General features: G+C 49.9%; 1 protein-coding gene across 2 annotated transcripts in view; it reads left to right on the top strand.

The window, feature by feature from the left end:
- The first annotated feature begins 1,337 nt into the window (after positions 1 to 1,337).
- TFEB (transcription factor EB) overlaps positions 1,338 to 20,146 on the top strand; it is a 102,119-nt gene continuing 83,310 nt past the window's right edge. Inside the window, exon 1 of one of the 2 annotated variants that reach the window (XM_075335775.1) lies at positions 1,338 to 1,499. The gene's annotated coding sequence lies outside the window, so the exon portion shown is untranslated. The remainder of the gene's footprint in view (positions 1,500 to 20,146) is intronic. The other variant, XM_075335773.1, reaches the window with a different exon arrangement.

Genomic DNA, 20,146 nt, shown 5'->3' with positions numbered 1-20,146 from the left:
AGTTATCTGCTGTAAGCCCTCATTCAGCCCCAGTTATCTGCTGTAAGCCTCATTCAGCCCCAGTTATCTGTTGTAGGTGCTCATTCAACCACAGTTATGTGCTTTAATTGCTCATTCAGCCCCAGTTATCTGCTGTAAGAGCTCATTCAGCCCGTTATCTGCTGTAAGCCTCATTCAGCCCCATTTATCTGCTGTAACGCTCATTCAACCCCAATTATCTGCTGTAAGCCCTCATTCGGTCCATTATCTGCTGTAAACACTCATTCAGCCCCAGTTATCTGTAAACACTCATTCAGCCCCAGGTATCGGCTGTAAGCGCTCATTTAGCCCCAGGGATCTGCTGTAAGCGCTCATTTAGCCCCAGGTATCTGCTGTAAGCGCTCATTCAGCCCCAGGTATCTGCTGTTAGCGCTCATTCAACCCTAGTTATCTGCTGTGAGCACTCATTCAGCCCGTTATCTGCTGTATGCCTCATTCAGCCCGTTATCTGCTGTAAGCCTCATTCAGCCCCAGGTATCTGTTGTAACCATTCAATCAACCCCAGTTTTCTACTGTAAGCACTCATTCAGCCCCCCTTATCTGCTGTAAGCAGTCATTCAGCCCTGTTATCTCCTGTAAGCCTCATTCAGTCTGTTTTTCACATTTGACCCATTATAGATTATGGAGCTGGCACTTGCCTGTGTTTTTTCCACAAATAAATTCTGAAGAGATGTTCAGTTTTGATCCAAGTAATGGATCACCCATACAAAGCTATGGGTCTGTGGAAATCACGGACAGCACACAGATGGCATCAGTGAAGGACTCCAGCCGCCCCTGTGATCTCCGTGCCTAACAAATGTATGAATGCGTTTTTCCCATTGTCCACAGTTGAGTATACGTGTGAGCATTACAGGATGACCTCATTATTATGTCCTTTCTTCATTTCCTCACATGTAAATACGTATGTAGAAATATGACATGTAATAAAAGCTATGGACAATGATGCCTGGCCTCAGCTCCTGAGTGTGACCTGCCCATTTGGCGCCATCTAATGGCTGCCATACCCTCCTGCACCCTCTAGGTGGCGCACATCGCTGCCGAACTTCCACTAAGATTTAGCACTAAAGCGCGTCCAGCTGGTGACACTGCCCTCACTGATCTGCTGCGCATCTCTCAGGTGATATACGGCATTCTCCACATGCGACGTCTACTAGAAAGTGGAAGCAAAGTAACTGCGCATTAGACCGGGCAGGCGCCCTTGATAAATATGGCGGCCCCTGACAGGCCAAAACTTCAGTTCCCATGATCCTCCCGGATGGGGAATCCATCCCAGTCTCCTCCGCTGCTCTTGGGCTCCCCCTGCTGACTGAAGCTGACGCCGTTTTGACAGAAGCCGGTGACAGGGGGCGGGAGAGTCGGCCGAGAGGGGAGCAGAGACCGGGGAGCGCAGGCGGACGAGGGGCAGCCACTGATCGCATTGGAAAGTTGTCGCCATTTCCCGGACAGGACGCTCTCGTCAGGTAACCATAGCCGTACTCCGTGACCTTCAGGGGGACACGGCGGAAAACACGCCGGGGCTGAGCGCAGAGTCCTGCCCCTCCGGGGTACAGCCTGCCACTGGGCACGGAGTAACGGGGAGTGCCCGGGGGGAGGAGCTCCGGTGACACCTGTCATCACTGCAGCAGGACACATCCGGGGCTCGGGAGGGTATTGGGGTCACCGCAGGGTCTGAGGGGACGTGTGTCCGGACTGCAGGTGTCACGACTCTATGGTGATAGTCCTCACTCGTGTGCGTGTGCGCGTGTGTATATATCTAATATATAAAGCTAAGTGTGTGTGGTGTCATGTCATGTCAGAACTGCAGGTATCACGACTATATGGCCATAGCGCCTCACTCCTGACTGAAGAGTTCTGTGTGTGGGAGGTCTGAGGGGACTGCAGGTGTCACGGCTGTATGGCGATAGTGCCTCACTCCTGTATGAGGTGGAGTGTGTGTGGTGACATGTCAGGACTGCAGGTGTCACGACTGTATCGCGACAGCTTCTCACTCCTGGATGAGGACGTGTGTGTCAGGACTGCAGGTGTCACTGCTGTATTGCGATAGTCCTCACTCCTGGCTGAACATTTCTGTATGCGGGGTCCGAGGTGACGTCTTTTATTATAGCTGTAATATCGCGATAGTGTCCTCCCTCCCAGCTTAGGACTTCCAGGACCTCACATGCCCATGGGTCTGTATGGGGAGATTCCTTCCCACGTCTTGTGAGTCCCAGCATGGCTGTGATCTCTGGAGTCACTGATCACAGGTTACCATGATCTGAGGAGATCCCAAGCTAAAGCCCATTGCAGAGGATCTCACTATGTGGTAATCTACAGGCCCGTCACCTTCTGACATGGGTTTATTGCCCAATCACTTTGACTGGAAACCCCCTGTAAAGGAATCCTGCCGCATTGCTCATTCCGCCCTGTCTGCCGGCAGAGAGCTGGACAGATTGATACATAGGCCTGTGGGAGAGGATTGAAAGGGCTTTCCTCTAATATACTGATGATCTAGTCTTCGAATGGGTCATCATTATTAGGTCTATAGGGTCCAACACCTGAAATCCCCACCAATCAGCTGTTACCAGCCCCAGCCCTATGTCACCAACTTAGAGCGAAACGCCGAACTCCCTCTCACTGAGTGGCCACTCCTAGGAGCCGATCTGAGGTACCTATCCCTTAGGGCTGCTCCCGGGTACCTCAGTTCGGCCATCTTTATTTATAGCCGCTCCCGGGTACTGCATATCTGCTCCTATAGGAGATTATCCGCAATACCCAGCAGCCGCCAGTGTGAAGGAGTGAGGGTGCTCTGCTCCATAGTGTATGCCTGAGGTTGGTAACAGCGAATAGTTGGGGATGCCAGGTATCAGACACCCCCATCTGAAATTGACAAATCCTAAGACTAGATGTTGATGATGATGATTTTTATTATAACATTATTATTATTATAGCGCCAATAATTCCACAGCGCTTTACATACGTCAGCAACACTGATAGGGCTCACAATCTAAATTCCCTATCAGTATGTCTTTGGAGTGTGGGAGGAAACCCACGCAACACGGGGAGAACATAAACTCCATGCCGATGTTGTCCTTGGTGGGATGAACCCCAGCACTGCAAGACTGCAGTGATAACCACTGAGCCACTGTGCTGCCCTAGATCATCAGTATTAGTGTGAGAACCCTTTTAAGGGAACTTTTCTTCTGGTTTTCCTTCCAAGGCCCTGTGCGCACGCTGTGGATTTACCGCGGATTTGCTGCAGAAAATGTTTCTAACATTTCTGTAGTCATTCCCCAGCAAAACCTATAGGTATAAAAAAAAAAAAAATGCTGTGCGCACACTGCGCTTTTTTATACCTGCAGATTTTGCCGCAGAATTTCAGCTGCAGTATTAATGTGCATGTTACTGCGGAAAAAACGCGGCAAATCCGCATGCGGATTTCGGTGCGTTTTTTTTAACTGCATGTGCGGAAATCTTTCATTCTTAAGAAAATTCAATTTTCTAGTGCACTCAGGGCCTAAAAGTCATTGCCTCCATGTTCTCTAGGGCTTTTAATATATTTTTCACAAGCCCACTAAAAAGGGGAGAGGAGATAACCTATTCTGTTGTCCATCACCACCTTCTAATGTGCACAAACAATTTGACAGTGCCATCTAGCTGGAACCCCACCTTTCTATTTCCTCCTATGATGTCTTCTACGTCACCCAGCTGTGCACATCTATCCTATGTGGAGGGGCAGCGTTACAAGGCAGAGAGGTGGGCACTGAGCACGGTCCGAGTACACCCATCGGACCACTTGGTGCACATGGAATGAAGGTGTGGTTGCACTGCCTGGGGGTTATGGGGGGCTTGTTAGAAATGCATTTAAAGCCTGTAAATTGTGCTGGCGATGGCATTTTTAGGGCAAATCTGATTTCCGTTCCCGTTTATAAGTATCCTCTACATTTTATCTCTTGAAATCCCTACTCATTGTGTGTGGTTTGCGTACAGACTGCAGTTCATAGACTGGCTGCAGGTCTCCTGACCTGAGCTTGACTGCTTCACAGGCTGATATGAGGCTGTCAGGTTCAGGTCAGGAGAACCGTGGCTGCTCTGTGAATTGCGGTCTGTTCGGGCCATCACATGCATGTATGAATGAGGCCAAACACTGGTGAAAATGTATTTGCGTGCCTCAATTTAAAAATAAATAAATGTAAAAGTTGCCTTACATTATGCTCACACACAGATGTGTTTTTTTTTTTTTTTTTTTGTTTTTTTTTTGTTTTTTTTTTTGTGTAAAAATATAGGGGCCTATATAACAGAAAATACCCAAAAGTGACATGATTTTAAAAACTGCACCCCTCAAAGTGCTTAACATCACATTCAAGAAGTTTATTAACCCGTTAGGAACCTTACAGGAGTTAAAGCAATGTGGAAGGGGGAAAACAAAATATGACAATTTTCAATCCCTCCACAAAAATGTTGCCTTGGCCCCAATTTTTTTTTTTCTTTTTCGCAAGGGTAACAGGAGAAAATTGACCATGCAATTTCTCCTGAATACTGGGATACCCCATATGTGGTGAAAAACTACTGTTTTAGCACAGGTCTCGGAGGGGAGGGAGCACCATTTTGCCTATTATAGATTATGATGGCCATGTCACATTTGAAGATTCCCCCGATGTGCAAAAAGGTTGAGTTCAATGCTATTGGTAGCATGTTGTAAAAAGTGAAATGACGAAGGAGGGGGGGGGGGGGGGCGCAAATGGTGCCTTATCTGGTGGTACCAAAAAGGGTTTGAAATCAGGCACTAACCTGGTGCGGTTGTGTTTATAGACATGGTAATCTATATTATTGATTTTGTCCCTGAAGGAGCTATACAGCTCCGAAACGCGTAGAGCAATAAAATCAGATGTTTTAATCCCCATTGATCTTTTTTTGGCAGTGCGGATTAATCATTTTCTTCCATCTCCTCCATTGGTAGCAACTTGTGGTACAAAACATTTTGGATTAGTTCACATTTATGGTGAGTACTTGCATTGGGGTTTCCATCTGCATCGCTGAAACATACATGATTCATGTGACACCACCCTTGATGAATGTTTTTTATTTTTTATAATGTTTGTTCTCCGTTCAGCAGTCCCCCCCCCCCCCCCCCCACCTTCTTTTTTTTTTTTTTTTTTTTTCTGGTGCCTCCTTTTATATGGGACATGACACCAGCAATCGGAGTAATAAAAGTTTATCTATTGCAATACCTTATCTGTCAGTTCTGCACTGACAGAAGCCTCTTAAGCTGGTGTCACACATAACGACGACGACAACGACGTCGCTGCTACGTCACCATTTTCTGTGACGTTGCAGCGACGTCCCGTCGCTGTCGCTGTGTGTGACATCCAGCAACGACCTGGCCCCTGCTGTGAGGTCGCCGGTCGTTGCTGAATGTCCAGCTTCATTTTTTGGTCGTCACTCTCCCGCTGTGACACACACATCGCTGTGTGTGACAGCGAGAGAGCGACGAAATGAAGCGATCAGGAGCCGGCACTGGCAGCTGCGGTAAGCTGTAACCAGCGTAAACATCGGGTAACCAAGGGAAGACCTTTCCCTGGTTACCCGATGTTTACGCTGGTTACCAGCCTCCGCTCTTGCTGCCAGTGCCGGCTCCTGCACTGTGACATGTGGCTGCAGTATGCATCGGGTAATTAACCCGATGCATACTGTAGCAAGGAGAGCAAGGAGCCAGCGCTAAGCAGTGTGCGCGGCTCCCTGCTCTCTGAACTGTGACATGTAGCTGCAGCACACATCGGGTTAATTAACCCGATGTGTGCTGCAGGAGAGCAAGGAGCCAGCGCTAAGCGCGGCTCCCTGCTCTCTGAACTGTGACATGTAGCTGCAGCACACATCGGGTTAATTAACCCGATGTGTGCTGCAGGAGAGCAAGGAGCCAGCGCTAAGCGCGGCTCCCTGCTCTCTGAACATGTAGCACAGCGACCTTATGATCGCTGCTTCTGCTGTGTTTGACAGCTAAGCAGCGATCATAACAGCGACTTACAAGGTCGCTGTTACGTCACCGAAAATGGTGACGTAACAGCGACGTCGTTGTCGCTGTCGTTTAGTGTGACACCAGCTTTAGACCATGCTTCTGGCCTGGTCTAACAGGCTTGCTGTTGCTGGCTGACCCTGGGGTCATGACAACAATCAGGCACTGTGATCATATGGGGGGAAGAGAGCGGCTCAGCTATCACATAAGCTGAGCTCCCAGCAGCGATTGTACAGGCACAGCTCCTGTGCCTCCACAATTGCCATGACGTACCGGTGCGTCTATTTGCAGGAAGTCACCTTTAAAATAATATTCCGGTACATCAAATATTGGGAAGGGGTTAAGGCTTTTAACCAGCAGATTTGCATCTTGACGCATGTACATATTCTCAACATTGACATTGCAACACCAAGAAAGAAAGTGGAGCTCATGGGATTAATTGCATATTTATCATATCTAATTATGGAAAATTGTGAGCAGTCTAAACAAGCTACCTGACCTGCAGCGTCTCTGGACTTCTCTCCCATTGAGGACATTATGAGACATCTGATGGGCCTAAAGTAACAGTGGAGATGTGATGGAGTCCGGTGTGAATGTTGGGCTTGGTTTGTGTTCTTGGAGCGTCTTACATAATTACAGTGCGGGTGTCTTGCTGCCACCGTATTTGTATGTATAGGACATAATGAAACAAAATGAGGTATCTGCTTTATAAAGATGTGAGGAAACATTTGCAGAACAGGACTGTTGAGCAATGTCTGTCCTGTGATTGCGTGAAAACTGTGGAAAAAGAAAGCGCAATAGGGTCTTACCCCAATATATATAGGGTGAAGCAAAGAATAATCCTACTCACCAATTCGGGTTGTGACAGTCACAACACCTATAGCAGCATGTAACACCAAGTCCCGGCAGCGGTCCCCATGAGGCAGATAACAGAGAGTAGTAGAGAATGGGTTTCACAGCCGCGCCAAAAGACTACTGGATTCTTCTCAGATTAATGTTTCTTTTATTTCATAACAGGTCAAGTCTACGCGTTTCAGGAGAACACAGCTCCCTTCTTCAGGACAAACCAGCAAAGAATCATCAAATCATTTGATGATTCTTTGCTGGTTTGTCCTGAAGAAGGGAGCTGTGTTCTCCTGAAACGCGTAGACTTGACCTGTTATGAAATAAAAGAAACATTAATCTGAGAAGAATCCAGTAGTCTTTTGGCGCGGCTGTGAAACCCATTCTCTACTACTCTCTGTTATCTGTCCTGTGATTGCAAAAGATCTGGAATTATTCTGCGAACTCCCTCAGTGCTGTTACTGTGTGACGAGGACTGCTTAAAGCGGAAGGAACTCAATAAGGACCACTTCACAAATACATATAATCTGCTGATGCATAAAATGATTCAGTAATCTTAAAATGGTCAGACACATGGAATACAAGGTTGATTGTTGAGCAGTCGTCTGCTGAGCAATCATGTGGTCGCTATCTTCCATATTCTAGTCCTTTTATAGTGTCCGAATGTTCAATGACACCAGGCAAAATTAAAATTGAGGACTAGCAAGTATCGATACAAAACGTTTTAAACATGGCTGACCTATTCCCAGACACCGACAGTTTGTCCTTTGTCATCTAAAATCACTGTTCATTGTCACTGTCCACCCGATAAATGATCATTTTGATTGACTTTAGGATGATTTGTGTATGCCTATTCTATGCTGTTGTGCCCACAGCAGTGTCGCTCTATGAAGGGGTTGCCCAACAAACTGACCCATGGCATTGATTGTTGTGCAGTGGACAGAAAAGTCACTTTTAAGACTTTAATTGCAAATTCAAATTGATAAGTGGATGAGATTTAAGGCTTTTTTCTTTGTCGCTCCATTGGGAGACCCAGACAATTGGGGTGTATAGCTTCTGCCTCCGGAGGCCACACAAAGTATTACACTTAAAAGTGTAAACCCCTCCCCTCTGCCTATACACCCCCCCCCCCCCCCCCGTGCATCACGGGCTCCTCAGTTTTTATGCTTTGTGTTGAAGGAGGCAGACACATGCACGCAAGCTCCACAATTTAGTCAGCAGCAGCTGCTGACTATATCGGATGGAAGAAAAGAGGGCCCATAACAGGACCCCCGGCATGCTCCCTTCTCACCCCACTCTGGTCGGCGGTGCTGTTAAGGTTGAGGTACCCATTGCGGGTACAAAGGCTGGAGCCACATGCTGTTTTCCTTCCCCATCCATTAGGGGCTCTGGGTGAAGTGGGATCCTAACCGGTCACCATGCTCTGGGACCGGGCTCCCTCCGCAGCCCCTGGGGGAATCTGCTGGACAGGAGCCGGGTATCATCAGGGACAGGGCCCTGCTACTCTGAGGTACTCTGTGTCCCCTTGGGGACGGCGCATAGAGCGCCTGTGTAATGGACGCTACAGCAGCTGCTGGGTGTGTTTGTGCGCCGGGACTACCGCGCTGACCGCACTTGTTTGCCGGCCGCGCTTATAACTTTAGTCCCCGGCTTTTGCGGCCTAGTACCGCATACTCCCGCCCCCGGGCCTGCCAGTCAGGGGTAAGGGCGGGACGCTGCACTGGACGTCAGCGCTGAGGGCTGGAGCATACTTAGTATCCTCCTCCCCCCTCACTGAGCACCGTGGGGCACCAGGTTCCCGCACTTTCTGAGGCACGCCCACGGCTCCCTCCTCCTCTCAGAACGCTGGCAGCCATTCCTATCAGCACTTCTGACGCTGGAGAACTTCAGAGGGGAGACAACATCGAGCTCCACAGCTCTGGGAGGCCCAGGCAGGGAATCTGGTGGTCACACAACCGCTGAGGGCGGTCGGTAAGCCGCACCTGTTACTAGGTGCTGGCCCCCCTGGGTGCCGAAGTGTATATTTATATGCTTATATTGTATACATTTACTCTGTACGGCCGCACTATTTGCTTTTGGCTATATACCCTCACTGATTGCTCTAAGAGGAGACAACAGCATGTCGTCCGCAAAAAGCAAGGGTGCCAAGGCACAGGCTTATTTTGCAACCTGTACCTCATGTGCGGCTATGCTACCTGCAGGTTCCACCTACCCTCATTGTGTGCAATGCTCGGCCCCTGTGACACTCACTCAGCCGGAGCCTCAGCCACCGGTGGGACCCTCGGCCCAGGTGGAACCATCTGTTGCCACTGTCCAGGTGACAGGGACAGAGTTTGCAGCATTCGCTGACAAACTTTCTGAGTCTATGGATAGATGGTCTGCTAAGATACTAGAAGCTTTGCAGTCCAGACCGGTAACACAGGCCCCGGGCACTGATGAATCATTGCTCTCAGACCCCCCTCGGTCGGCGCAGCAAAGTGCTCCTGGGGCGACTCATAGGTCCCACGGTGAGGACTCCGACACGGACCGCAGTCCCAGACCGGCTAAGCGAGCTCGCTGGGAACTTCCCTCGACTTCATCACACTGCTCAGGGTCTCAGCATGAGGACTCTCTGGAGGATGAAGCGGAGGTGGCAGATCAGGGCTCTGATCCTGACGCCGCTCTCAACCTTGATACACCTGAAGGGGACGCCATAGTAAACGACCTTATAGCGTCCATCAATCAGGTGTTAGAACTTTCTCCTCCAGCTCCTCCGATTGAGGAGTCAGCTTCTCAGCAGGAGAAATTCCAATTTAGGTTTCCCAAACGTACACGGAGTGCGTTTCTTGATCACTCCAACTTCAGAGATACGGTCCAGAAACACCGAGCTTTTCCGGATAAGCGCTTTACTAAGCGCCTTAATGACACACGTTATCCCTTCCCCCCCTGACGTAGTCAAGGGTTGGGCTCAGTGTCCCAAGGTGGATCCTCCAGTTTCTAGACTGGCGGCTAGATCCATAGTTGCGGTAGCAGATGGCTCATCACTCAAGGATGCCACTGACAGGCAGATAGAGCTCCTGATGAAATCCATCTATGAAGCTATAGGCGCGTCCTTTGCTCCGGCATTCGCAGCCGTATGGGCACTCCAAGCTATCTCAGCTTGTCAGTCTGAGATTAATGCAGTCACACGTGCCTCTACTCCGCAGGTTGTGTCCTTAACCTCTCAGACGTCAGTGTTTGCGTCCTACGCCATGAATGCTGTCCTGGACTCGGCGAGCCGTACGGCGGTAGCATCCGCCAATTCAGTGGCAGTCCGCAGGGCCATGTGGCTACGTGAATGGAAGGCAGACTCTGCTTCCAAAAAGTTCTTAACCGGTTTGCCATTTTCTGGCGACCGCCTGTTTGGCGAGCAATTGGATGAAATCCTTAAACAATCCAAGGGAAAGGACTCGTCCTTACCCCAGTCCAAACCAAACAGACCTCAACAACGGAAGGTACAATCGAGGTTTCGGTCCTTTCGGCCCTCAGCCAGGTCTCAATTCTCCTCGTCCAACAGGCCACAGAAGGGTCAGAGGAACTCTGATTCATGGCGGTCTAAGTCACGTCCTAAAAAGACCGCCGGAGGAACCGCTACCAAGGCGGCCTCCTCATGACTTTCGGTCTCCCCAAACCGCATCCTCGGTCGGTGGCAGGCTCTCCCGCTTTGGCGACGCCTGGTTGCCACATGTCCAAGACCGATGGGTGAGAGACATTCTGTCTCACGGTTACAGGATAGAGTTCAGCTCTCGTCCTCCGACTCGTTTCTTCAGAACATCTCCGCCCCCCGAGCGAGCCGATGCTCTTCTTCAGGCGGTGAGCACTCTGAAGGCAGAAGGAGTGGTGATCCCTGTCCCCCTTCAGCAATGGGGCCACGGTTTTTACTCCAACTTGTTTGTGGTGCCAAAAAAGGACGGATCTTTCCGTCCCGTTCTGGACCTCAAACTGCTCAACAGACATGTGGAAACCAGGCGGTTCCGGATGGAATCTCTCCGCTCCGTCATCGCCTCGATGTCCCAAGGAGACTTCCTAGCATCCATCGACATCAGGGATGCTTATCTCCACGTGCCGATTGCACCAGAGCATCAGCGCTTCCTGCGTTTCGCCATCGGGGACGAACACCTTCAGTTCGTGGCACTGCCTTTCGGCCTGGCGACAGCCCCACGGGTCTTCACCAAGGTCATGGCAACAGTGGTAGCAGTCCTACACTCTCAGGGACACTCGGTGATCCCTTACTTAGACGATCTTCTTGTCAAGGCCCCCTCTCGGGTGGCATGCCAACACAGCCTGAACATTGCTCTGGAGACTCTCCAGAGATTCGGGTGGATCATCAATTTCCCAAAGTCAAAATTGACACCGACCCAATCGCTGACATATCTTGGGATGGAGTTTCATACTCTCTCAGCGATAGTGAAACTTCCGCTGGACAAACAGCGTTCACTACGGACAGGGGTGCAATCTCTCCTTCAAGCCCAGTCGCACCCCTTGAGGCGCCTCATGCACTTCCTAGGGAAGATGGTGGCAGCAATGGAGGCAGTTCCATTTGCGCAGTTTCATCTGCGTCCACTCCAATGGGACATTCTCCGCAAATGGGACAGGAAGTCGACGTCCCTCGACAGGAACGTCTCCCTTTCTCGGGCAGCCAAGGCCTCCCTTCAGTGGTGGCTTCTCCCTACTTCTTTGTCGAAGGGGAAATCATTCCTGCCCCCATCCTGGGCTGTGATCACGACGGACGCGAGTCTGTCAGGGTGGGGAGCGGTCTTCCTCCACCACAGGGCTCAGGGTACCTGGACTCAGCCAGAGTCGTCCCTTCAGATCAATGTTCTGGAGATAAGGGCAGTGTATCTAGCCCTAAAAGCGTTCCAGCCGTGGCTGGAAGGCAGGCAGATCCGAATTCAGTCGGACAACGCCACGGCGGTGGCATACATCAACCACCAAGGCGGCACACGCAGTCGGCAAGCCTTCCAGGAAGTTCGGCGGATTCTGCTGTGGGTGGAAGCCACAGCCTCCACCATCTCCGCAGTTCACATTCCAGGCGTAGAAAACTGGGAAGCAGACTTTCTCAGTCGCCAGGGCATGGACGCAGGGGAATGGTCTCTTCACCCGGACGTGTTTCAAGAGATCTGTTGCCGCTGGGGAAAGCCGGACGTCGACCTAATGGCGTCCCGGCACAACAACAAGGTCCCGGCATTCATGGCACGGTCTCAAGATCACAGAGCTCTGGCGGCAGACGCCTTAGTTCAGGATTGGTCGCAGTTTCGACTGCCTTATGTCTTTCCTCCTCTGGCACTGCTGCCCAGAGTGTTACGCAAGATCAGGTCCGACTGCCGCCGCGCCATCCTCGTCGCCCCAGACTGGCCGAGGAGGTCGTGGTACCCGGATCTGTGGCATCTCACGGTGGGTCAACCGTGGGCACTACCAGACCGACCAGACTTGCTGTCTCAAGGGCCATTTTTCCATCTGAATTCTGCGGCCCTCAACCTGACTGTGTGGCCATTGAGTCCTGAATCCTAGCGTCCTCAGGGTTATCTCAAGAGGTCATTGCCACTATGAGACAGGCCAGGAAACCAACGTCCGCCAAGATCTACCACAGGACGTGGAGGATCTTCTTATCCTGGTGCTCTGATCAGGGTTTTACTCCCTGGCCATTTGCCTTGCCCACTTTTCTATCCTTCCTTCAATCCGGAATGGAAAAGGGTTTGTCTCTCGGCTCTCTTAAGGGACAAGTCTCGGCGCTCTCTGTGTTTTTTCAAAAGCGTCTAGCCAGGCTTCCGCAGGTACGCACGTTCCTGCAGGGGGTTTGCCACATAGTCCCTCCTTACAAGCGTCCGCTAGAACCCTGGGATCTGAACAGGGTGCTAACGGCCCTTCAGAAACCACCTTTCGAGCCAATGAGGGATATTTCTCTTTCACGCCTTTCGCAGAAGGTGGTCTTCCTAGTGGCAGTCACATCACTTCGGAGAGTGTCTGAGCTAGCTGCACTGTCATGCAAAGCCCCCTTCCTGGTGTTTCACCAGGACAAGGTGGTTCTGCGTCCGGTTCCGGATTTTCTCCCTAAGGTGGTATCCCCTTTTCATCTCAATCAGGATATCTCCTTACCTTCTTTTTGCCCTCATCCAGTTCACCAATGTGAAAAGGATTTGCACTTGTTAGATCTTGTGAGAGCACTCAGACTCTACATTTCTCGTACGGCGCCCCTGCGCCGCTCGGACGCGCTCTTTGTCCTTGTCGCTGGCCAGCGTAAAGGGTCGCAGGCTTCCAAGTCAACCTTGGCTCGGTGGATCAAGAAACCAATTCTTGAAGCCTACCGTTCTTCTGGGCTTCCGGTTCCTTCAGGGCTGAAAGCCCATTCTACCAGAGCCGTGGGTGCGTCCTTTGCATTGCGGCACCAGGCTACGGCTCAGCAGGTGTGTCAGGCGGCTACCTGGTCGAGTCTGCACACTTTCACGAAACACTATCAGGTGCATACCTACGCTTCGGCAGATGCCAGCCTAGGTAGGCGAGTCCTTCAGGCGGCGGTTGCCCACCTGTAGGAAGGGGCCGTTTTACGGCTCTTTTACCGAGGTATTCTTTTACCCACCCAGGGACTGCTTTTGGACGTCCCAATTGTCTGGGTCTCCCAATGGAGCGACAAAGGGAATTTTGTTTACTTACCGTAAATTCCTTTTCTTCTAGCTCCAATTGGGAGACCCAGCACCCGCCCCTGTTCCCTTCGGGCTGGTTGTTCTTTTGTGTACACATGTTGTTCATGTTGAGTTGTTCTTGGTTCATGGTTTTCAGTTCTCCGAACATCCTTCGGATTGAATTTACCTTAGACCAATTTATAAGTTTCCTCCTTCCTGCTTTTGCACCAAAACTGAGGAGCCCGTGATGCACGGGGGGGTGTATAGGCAGAGGGGAGGGGTTACACTTTTAAGTGTAATACTTTGTGTGGCCTCCGGAGGCAGAAGCTATACACCCAATTATCTGGGTCTCCCAATTGGAGCTAGAAGAAAAGGAATTTACGGTAAGTAAACAAAATTCCCTTCTTTTTTTTTTTTTTTTAAACCCCTCCCCCCCCCCCCCCCAAAAAAAAAGCAACTTGTGTTTAATTTAAGGCTGTGTTCACATGTGCAATTCTATAGGCAAAAAAATCCACCATGCCCGCAGCATATGACCGCCCCTCTACTGCCAAGTCTGATCATGATCTTGGTGGCGTGCCAGAAGTTATTTTTCTGGGAAACTGCTTTGCCACAGAGCTGTGTGAACAGAGGGCTAGTTTTCTGCCACACATAGCATTTTGCATTTTGCCCAAAAAGTCTTTGGTCTCATCTGACAAGGGCACCTTCCACATGCTAGCTGTGTCCCCTGTATGACTTTTTGCAAACAGGACTTTTTGTTTTCTATAAGTGTCTTTCTTCTTGCCAGTCTTCTATAAAGTTCAGATTTGTGAACTAAGGCCACAGTCACATGTTGAGTGTTTGTAAGCCAAAACCAGGAGTGGGTGGAAGAATGCAGAAGTGGAGGCCATGTTTCTGTTATACTTTTCTTTTTGTTGTTTCACTACTGATTATGGCTGACAAATACTTATGTAAAAGGCCAACAAAATTCTGAACTTGCGAACATAGCCTAATAGTTGTCATGTATACAGATTCTCCCACCTGAGCTGTGGATCTCTGCGGCTCCTCCAGTGTGACAATGGGCCTCTTAGCTGTTTCCTTAAAGGAGTGGTTCACCCTTATTTATTTTTGGCTACGATATTCTGTTGAGAAACTAAGTTTATCTCAAACACCTTGTGTTTCCAATAATACCTGTGAGCGGTGCTATTGCAGTCTGCTCTTCCCCATTGCCTGACCCCAGGCAATGGCAAAGAGCGGGCTGCAATACGCCGCTCAAATGCACTATTTGCAACACAAGGTATTTGAGAGAAACCCTGTTTCTCAACATAATATTTTGGCCAATAATGAATATGGGTGAATCGCTTCTTTAATTAGTGCTCTCCTTGCTTGGTATTTCCGTTTAGGTGGACAGCCATATCTTTGTAGGTTTGCAATATACCATTCAATTATACCATTTATATTATTCAATCCATTATTAGATGATGGATTGACCAGAGAGCTCCAGAGTTTGAGTATGTGTAAAATATATACCGTGTCTCCCTGAGGGCTCATCACATGACTGTTTCGTTTTTGCGGTCCGCAAAACACGATGATGATGGTTTGTGTTTTTTTTTTTTGTTTTTTTTTTTGGTGGGGTGGGGAATTGTCACTCAGATATCCTAATGGATATGCTTTTATTCTCTCCTCTTCCTTATTGGGGGAGCGGTGGTCGGGTCTGGAAAGACCCATAACACATACATAATGGACAATGCCATTAAAGCTAAAATTGTACTTGATCTGTACTCTTCTGACCATTGAGAATGTAAAGTGGCTACAAGCATGATTTACATACCTCCATCAATAGCATGGATGCAGTTTTATCATACTTCAGTTAGGTCCAGAAATGTTTGGATAGTGACCCAATGTTTGACATTTTAGCTACTTACCAAAACCTCTTCAAGATGGTTATAACAATGTCATGCTAATTGTCCTCAGCTTGGGCTCTGCTGCGAGCGTGAGCAGAGAGTCATGTGACTAATCCGATCTTGAAATCGGATCACATTGCCGGAGAAAAGGGGAGAGTACTTTCTAAATGTCCTCCACCAGGGGCGGACTGGGCTGTCTGGGGCCCACCAGAAGAATTGACTCCAGGGGCCCACCCTACAGCTAAATATAAACACCCATTAGCGTTATCCCCATTATTGTGTTGCTTTGACTGTATACACAGACGGCTCCTGCACATCTATATTGTGCACCATAACTGGGATGTACAATTATAGTCGTTTGCAGTAATGGGGTCTTTGGTGAAAACAAGTTATCACCGATCCACAGGGTAGCTTGGTGATAACTTATTGATCGGTGGAACCAGACCAGTGGAAACTGCACCGATCGGAAGATTGGGGAACGTTTTGCAGCAGCAGGTGGGGTGTGTGACCGCAGCTCCATTCATCCTCTGTGGAGCAGCCAGATAATAACAAGCGCAGCGCTCGCAGCCACTGAGGGAATGCATGGATCAGGGGTCGACACGAGCTCCAGTGTAATGGGGGATAAAAGTTGCTCGATCGGTGCAGGTCCCAGCAATCGGTCCACACAGATGAATAAGTTATCACTTATCTTTAGGCCACATTCACACACTTTTCTCTGATTTTACTGCTCCTGGTTTTGGCTTCAAATACTGAGGTAAAAAAACTCCCTGTATACTCAGTGTGTGAATGTGGCCTTAGTAAAGGTGGTTACTTGTTTTCACTGGAGAATCTCTGTAAGTGCATATTTACTGCAGTGTAATAGTCACAGGACAGGGAGGGGAGGGGTTAAATGTTTAAGTATTTAATTTCTACTGGAAAAAATCTCCCCCTTAGGCCCCTTTCACACGTCAGTGATTCTGGGACGTTTGTGCTTTTTTTTTTTTTTTTTTTTTTTTTTAAACGTACCAAAATCACTGACATACGCAGACCCATTATAATGAATGGGTCTGCTCACACGTCAGTGATTTTTCACTGCACGTGTCTCCGTGCACCGTACCCGCATGTGCGTGATTGCTGCACGGAGACATGTCCATTTTTTTTCTGGCATCACTGATGTTCCACGGACCACGCAGTGGTGTGGTCCGTGAAACACGTGCCAGAAAAAAACGTGCATTTAAAATAATAAACATTTTAACTCACCCGGCTTCAGGCGCGCTCTCTGCAGCCCGGCCTCCCTGCTGCTTCTAAGCCGGCTGATTACTGTCACGCATATTCATTATGCGCGACACAGCCGACCCGGAAGCAGCTGCTGCAGGGGTCACCGCCAGCCGGATGCTGCACCGCGGGAGGATTCAGCACCACGGAGAGCGGGAGTGGGCACAGGTGAGTTGATTTCTAAGTGCAATCACGGGCCACGGAGAACGGAGCCCGGATTGCACTTAGACAATCCACATGTGCCGTGATTCACGGCACACGCAGGGACATGTGCGTGTTTTACACGCCAGTGAAAAATGTCTGTTTTTCACTGACGTGTGAAACGGGCCTTAGAGAGAGAAAAAGTGACCTCCGTACACAACACAATCCACTATACCAAAATCAATATTACCATATACAAGGGGGAAATACTGCCACAACGCGACCAGACAACATATTACCACCACATAGTGAACAAATACAGCCACATACAAGGGAGAAATACCACCACACCGTGACCAGACCACATAGTGACCGAATACAACCACATACAAGGGAGAAATACGTTACTGACTTACCAGTGACGTCTCTAGCTGACTTTATTCATCTTCGCTTTTCCTCTTCATCCGGCGCTGACCGCCATCACTTCTTCCTGCCATGACGCGACTCTGCAGAAAATAACACTCACCTATAGCCGATCACTCCCAGAGCACATTCCCCACTATTTCCCCAATTTCTACACCACGTCAGACTCTTGTTCCCCCATTGGAGACAGTATCCTCAAAATTAACTTATATTTCATCAGTAATAATGTCCCCTAATTTGCCCCTACAGTAATTATGCCCCAAGTGCCACCATAAACTAATAATAATGTATGTCCCTCATCCTGGCCCCATATAGTAATTATGTCCCTCATCCTGGTCCCTTTTATTTAATAATGTCTGGGGAAACAAGTGGAATCAGAAGGGGTTGTTAATTGCTTCCTGCACAAAATATCACCCCACAATCCTGCTCTCCAAAATAGCCCCACAAAGTGCCCCTTTCCAAAATGTCCCCCCCCCAAAAATTGCCCTTTCTATAATATCTTCCCCCAACTACATCCCTGTATAAATTCCCCCCCCCTCCTCATTTATACTATGCTGCCTTCCAAAATCTTTGATGCCTCATAATGTCCCCCATTGCCCTATAATGTTCCAATTTCTTTCACAACGTCCCCCACTGACCCATAATGCCCCAATTTGCTTCATAATGGCCCCCATTACCCTATAGTGTCCCCCGCTGCCTTATAGTGTCCCCCGCTGCCCTATTGTGTCCCCCACTACCCCATAATATGCTCCATAAAGTCCCCCACCGCTTCTTAATGCCACTTGTAAAATAACACTGCTCCTCCCCCACCCGCAGCCCCTCATATAAAAGTACATCTTCGGCTCCTCTGGAGCGCTTACCTGTGCCTGCGCGTCCTCTTCATCCCTGCAGCTGCAGCCCCGGTGATGATGATGTCGGTGCAGGACTGAGGCGCGCTCCTCTGCAGCCCTGGCGATGACGGTACGTTGCGAGGCTGAGCAGAGCTGCTCTCCCTCCTGTCACCGGCCGCACTGTACTAATGTATTGCGCGCCTGAAAGACGCGCATACATCTGAATACCGGCGCGGTCGGTGCAGGCCTGGGGACTCCTGCAGTGCACCGCTAGGACCTTTGGTGAGTCACATGACATATGTGATGTCACTAAAGGTCCTGCAACTGCGAAAACTTCAGTGATCATACAGAACTTTTTGTGCGATCACTGAAGTTTACGGTTGAAAGGCTGGGTGCCGGGGCCCACTCAGGCCTGTGCGTGGGCGTATCCAGGATCAAAACTAGGTGGGGGGGCAAGCCATGGTCGTTCTCATTGTGAAATATTAGAACGGAAAAGGTGAATGAAACGAAAATTTTGAGAATTAAATGTAACTATAGCTCGATTAATGACTCCGCGCCCATATATATATATATATATATATATATATATATCTCTCTCTATCACACACACTACATCCCCCCCCCCATCACCCACTACACACACACAATGCACCCCTCCATCACCCCCTACTGACACACAGACTGACACACACAATACAATGCATCCCCCATCACACCCTACACACACACACACACACACACACACACACACTGCAGCCCCCCCATCGCTCCCTACACACACACAATACGGTGCACCCCACATCACCACCCCCTGCAGACACAAATTACACTACCCCATCACTACACACTCCTGCCTCCCCCCCCCCCCCCTCCCTTCCCTCAGAACACAGTGCTCCTCCTCTGCCTGTCACAAAGCTGTGTCTCCTTCACAAATGTTCCCCGTTGTGTCCTCAGCCCCTCCCCACACATCTCCATTAATTGCACCTGTCTCTTCGGCTCCTCCATGGAGCGCTCTCTTCCTGATGAATCCAGTGAGGCGCCCGCAGCACACTGATGACGTCAGCAATGTGCTGATCTCATCACGTTGCTGCACGTCGGGGGCGGGGCCCAGTCCCAGCGCGCTGTTCAAATGTATTTACGTCTGAAAGACCCAAATACATTTGAATAGGAAGAAGCTGCGGTCACCGGCGCGCTCCTCTGCACTGTGTGCATGTCGGGCACGCAGCAGGGCCGGAACGGCACAGCACAGCGCTGCCTCCTGCTAGTGTGCCCGGCATGCACACACTGAGGAACGCGCCGGTGGCTGCAGATACAGGCAGGTGACTGGTAAGAAGACCCACCCCCACCCCCTCCCCCCTTGGCCCCAGCACACGCCCCCGGTCCCCGCCTTCTATATTCACGCGCTGCTGCTCCTGCAGCCTGGCCTGGGGCGACGCCGGGTCCGTCCCCTGCAGCGCGATGTTGCCAGCACGGCACCTACACAGGAAGGAAGCAGTCATCCCTCTGAGACTGCCTCCTCCTGCAGTGTCGCTGCGCAGATGAGTCAGAGCAGCACTGACAGTGACAGCAGGCAGAGCAGAGAGATCGCTCTCCCTGCTTGCCGCTGCAGAGGGAATGGGATTGCCGATATGATTAGTGAAATTGCCGGGGGGGGGCCCTCTCACACATATCCATAGGGACCCAGGGGGGGTAGGGGGCGGGGCCTAGGGGGCGTGGCCATCAATAGCAGGGGCCCACTGGGGGTTCTCCTGGTGGGCCACTATGGGGAGATAAGATATGCACACCAGTGACTATGTAAGGGGAATACATGGAATAGCAGAAACTGCTGTGTGAATATTGACTTGAAAAATCCAATAGCTATATGAAGAGTGAAAATGTGAAAAATGGAATCTGCATTACTGCCATGAACATATGAATCAAGAGAAATTTAGCTACTGAATTGATCAATGCAATAGAGCCCCAACACTACGCCAAAGTATTTCTCTACGTTGGGGTCCCACTCCTGGTGGGCCAGTCCGCCCCTGTCCTCCACTGCCTGTCTCTTTGTATATCACACTGCACTCAGATAACATCTGAGTGCAGTGCGATGTTTCACACACACCTATAGAA

Source organism: Anomaloglossus baeobatrachus, chromosome 2, assembly GCF_048569485.1.
Source record: "Anomaloglossus baeobatrachus isolate aAnoBae1 chromosome 2, aAnoBae1.hap1, whole genome shotgun sequence".
NCBI lineage: Eukaryota > Metazoa > Chordata > Amphibia > Anura > Aromobatidae > Anomaloglossus > Anomaloglossus baeobatrachus.
The sequence above is the reverse complement of the archived record's forward strand: the minus strand, read 5'-3'. Positions and strand labels throughout refer to the sequence as shown.